A 4,621-nucleotide genomic window follows, 5' to 3' on the forward strand; every position below is an offset into this window, starting at 1 on the left:
AACATCGGGAAATATTCTGTAGATGAATATGTCGGATTGTCCTGATAAATTATCATGAAATTAACGCATTTGCAAGTCATGCATTATGATATCTAGACTGACCTCACGTCGTCCTTGATTAGAGACAGTGATCAAAATGAATCTGATTTAAACTTTTTAATTTATTTTTCCGTTCCGTTCCGTTCCGCAAAGTACCAATTGCTCTGAGGAATTGGTATTTAACGGAAAAAACGGAAACAGACATCTTTAATGTAATTAAAGCAGTATGATAAAAAAAAATTGTCTGACACCTCTTTTTGCACGAGTGGTATGTGTTTTAGATAGCATTTTCGACTTGATCAATAATAAAAAATTTAAGGCAGGTTACACAAAAAGTCTTTCTCCTTCCATCGGTAATTATATTTTAAAAAAGGGGCCTTCAACAGCCCGTTCCGACGATGATTAGAGATAGTGATCCAGTTGAATCTGATGTAAACTTTTAATTTATTTTTCCGTTCCGTTCCGTTCCGCAAAGTACCAATTGCTCTGAGGAATTGGTATTTAACGGAAAAAACGGAAACAGACATCTTTAATGTAATTAAAGCAGTATGATAAAAAAAATTGTCTGACACCTCTTTTTGCATGAGTGGTATATGTTTTAGATAGCATTTTCGACTTGATCAATAATAAAAAATTTAACACAAAGGCAGGTTACACAAAAAGTCTTTCTCCTTCCATCGGTAATTATATTTTAAAAAAGAGGCCTTCAACAGCCCGTTCCGACGATGATTAGAGACAGTGATCAAGTTGAATCTGATGTAAACTTTTTAATTTATTTTTCCGTTCCGTTCCGTTCCGCAAAGTACCAATTGCTCTGAGGAATTGGTATTTAACGGAAAAAACGGAAACAGACATCTTTAATGTAATTAAAGCAGTATGATAAAAAAAAATTGTCTGACACTTCTTTTTGCATGAGTGGTATGTGTTTTAGATAGCATTTTCGACTTGATCAATAATAAAAAATTTAAGGCAGGTTACACAAAAAGTCTTTCTCCTTCCATCGGTAATTATATTTTAAAAAAGGGGCCTTCAACAGCCCGTTCCGACGATGATTAGAGATAGTGATCCAGTTGAATCTGATGTAAACTTTTAATTTATTTTTCCGTTCCGTTCCGTTCCGCAAAGTACCAATTGCTCTGAGGAATTGGTATTTAACGGAAAAAACGGAAACAGACATCTTTAATGTAATTAAAGCAGTATGATAAAAAAAATTGTCTGACACCTCTTTTTGCATGAGTGGTATATGTTTTAGATAGCATTTTCGACTTGATCAATAATAAAAAATTTAACACAAAGGCAGGTTACACAAAAAGTCTTTCTCCTTCCATCGGTAATTATATTTTAAAAAAGAGGCCTTCAACAGCCCGTTCCGACGATGATTAGAGACAGTGATCAAGTTGAATCTGATGTAAACTTTTTAATTTATTTTTCCGTTCCGTTCCGTTCCGCAAAGTACCAATTGCTCTGAGGAATTGGTATTTAACGGAAAAAACGGAAACAGACATCTTTAATGTAATTAAAGCAGTATGATAAAAAAAATTGTCTGACACTTCTTTTTGCATGAGTGGTATGTGTTTTAGATAGCATTTTCGACTTGATCAATAATAAAAAATTTAACACGAAGGCAGGTTACACAAAAAGTCTTTCTCCTTCCATCGGTAATTATATTTTAAAAAAGGGGCCTTCAACAGCCCGTTCCGACGATGATTAGAGACAGTGATCAAGTTGAATCTGATGTAAACTTTTTAATTTATTTTTCCGTTCCGTTCCGCAAAGTACCAATTGCTCTGAGGAATTGGTATTTAACGGAAAAAACGGAAACAGACATCTTTAATGTAATTAAAGCAGTATGAGAACAAAAAATTGTCTGACACCTCTTTTTGCGTGAGTGGTATGTGTTTTAGATAGCATTTTCGACTTGATCAATAATAAAAAATTTAAGGCAGGTTACACAAAAAGTCTTTCTCCTTCCATCGGTAATTATATTTTAAAAAAGGGGCCTTCAACAGCCCGTTCCGACGATGATTAGAGATAGTGATCCAGTTGAATCTGATGTAAACTTTTAATTTATTTTTCCGTTCCGTTCCGTTCCGCAAAGTACCAATTGCTCTGAGGAATTGGTATTTAACGGAAAAAACGGAAACAGACATCTTTAATGTAATTAAAGCAGTATGATAAAAAAAATTGTCTGACACCTCTTTTTGCATGAGTGGTATGTGTTTTAGATAGCATTTTCGACTTGATCAATAATAAAAAAATTAAGGCAGGTTACACAAAAAGTCTTTCTCCTTCCATCGGTAATTATATTTTAAAAAAGGGGCCTTCAACAGCCCGTTCCGACGATGATTAGAGACAGTGATCCAGTTGAATCTGATGTAAACTTTTTAATTTATTTTTCCGTTCCGTTCCGTTCCGCAAAGTACCAATTGCTCTGAGGAATTGGTATTTAACGGAAAAAACGGAAACAGACATCTTTAATGTAATTAAAGCAGTATGATAAAAAAAATTGTCTGACACCTCTTTTTGCATGAGTGGTATGTGTTTTAGATAGCATTTTCGACTTGATCAATAATAAAAAATTTAACACAAAGGCAGGTTACACAAAAAGTCTTTCTCCTTCCATCGGTAATTATATTTTAAAAAAGGGGCCTTCAACAGCCCGTTCCGACGATGATTAGAGACAGTGATCCAGTTGAATCTGATGTAAACTTTTTAATTTATTTTTCCGTTCCGTTCCGTTCCGCAAAGTACCAATTGCTCTGAGGAATTGGTATTTAACGGAAAAAACGGAAACAGACATCTTTAATGTAATTAAAGCAGTATGAGAACAAAAAATTGTCTGACACCTCTTTTTGCGTGAGTGGTATGTGTTTTAGATAGCATTTTCGACTTGATCAATAATAAAAAATTTAAGGCAGGTTACACAAAAAGTCTTTCTCCTTCCATCGGTAATTATATTTTAAAAAAGGGGCCTTCAACAGCCCGTTCCGACGATGATTAGAGACAGTGATCCAGTTGAATCTGATGTAAACGTTTTAATTTATTTTTCCGTTCCGTTCCGTTCCGCAAAGTACCAATTGCTCTGAGGAATTGGTATTTAACGGAAAAAACGGAAACAGACATCTTTAATGTAATTAAAGCAGTATGATAAAAAAAAATTGTCTGACACCTCTTTTTGCATGAGTGGTATATGTTTTAGATAGCATTTTCGACTTGATCAATAATAAAAAATTTAACACAAAGGCAGGTTACACAAAAAGTCTTTCTCCTTCCATCGGTAATTATATTTTAAAAAAGAGGCCTTCAACAGCCCGTTCCGACGATGATTAGAGACAGTGATCAAGTTGAATCTGATGTAAACTTTTTAATTTATTTTTCCGTTCCGTTCCGTTCCGCAAAGTACCAATTGCTCTGAGGAATTGGTATTTAACGGAAAAAACGAAAACAGACATCTTTAATGTAATTAAAGCAGTATGATAAAAACAAGTCAGACCCTTCTTTTTTGAATGAGTGGTAAGTGTTTTAGATAGCATTTCGACTTGATCAATATTTAAATAAACAGCTGCGCCATGAGCGCATGATACGCCCGTCGTCTTGTGAAAAAACATAAATCTTTTTTGAATAACACAGGGTTGTACAGGATGTCATGCTTAGTATATCCTGACTCATTCCTTATTCCCGCTCAATAGGAAGATTGTACAAGATGTATTTGGAAACCCGACGCAACATTAGCCTGTTAAGTTTTAAGCAATAGAGATACAGCGCAACATGTGAAAAAAAACCTCTTTTTTTTACAATAAACACAGTAAATCGAAAATATAAAAATGAATCATCACCAAAAAGTATACAGATCTTTAGATTAATATAACTAAGAAGTATTTAAAGTTTTAAGCCATAATCAAGAATCGTTTTTGAGATACGGTGCGACATGTGAAAAAAACACACCCCTGTTTTAGTTACAAAGTGCCGTAACTCAAAAAGTTGTAATCTTATTTTCACAAAAAAGTATACAGATCATTTTACCATCATAAGAAACAACTATGTTAAGTTCATGAAATTTTGGATAGAGTCGTTCTCTAGTTACGGTGCGGACATGTTTACACCGGACAGACGGACAGGCGGACGGACGGACACTGGACATTTGTATACCATAATACGTCCCGTCAAATTTAACGGACGTATAAAAAATAACACAAAGACAGGTTAGACAAAAGGTCTTTCTACTTCCATTGGTAATTATAAATTAAAAAAAGGGCCTTCCGAAGATGATTAGAACAGTGATCAAGTTGAATCTGATTTCCGTTCCGTTCCGCAAAATACCAATTGCTATCATTTTCTGTAAAATGGTCCACTTACACGTTTTCAATTTCCGGATGTACTCACTCATATTCGCGCTATGACAAAAGGGTTCAATCGTCCCAAGATACATAGTTTCGTCCCTGGATTTGTTCGCAACCTTTGTTAACAATATTGATAATTGTTGAATGGAAGATTTCTTAAAAAAATCCGGGAGCTCATCAGGTAACGCCTGCCTAATATCAAGTACAAGATAGGCTGTGTCAATGTGCCATTTAGAGCCGTA

The sequence above is a fragment of the Mytilus edulis genome, chromosome 1, assembly GCF_963676685.1.
Source record: "Mytilus edulis chromosome 1, xbMytEdul2.2, whole genome shotgun sequence".
NCBI lineage: Eukaryota > Metazoa > Mollusca > Bivalvia > Mytilida > Mytilidae > Mytilus > Mytilus edulis.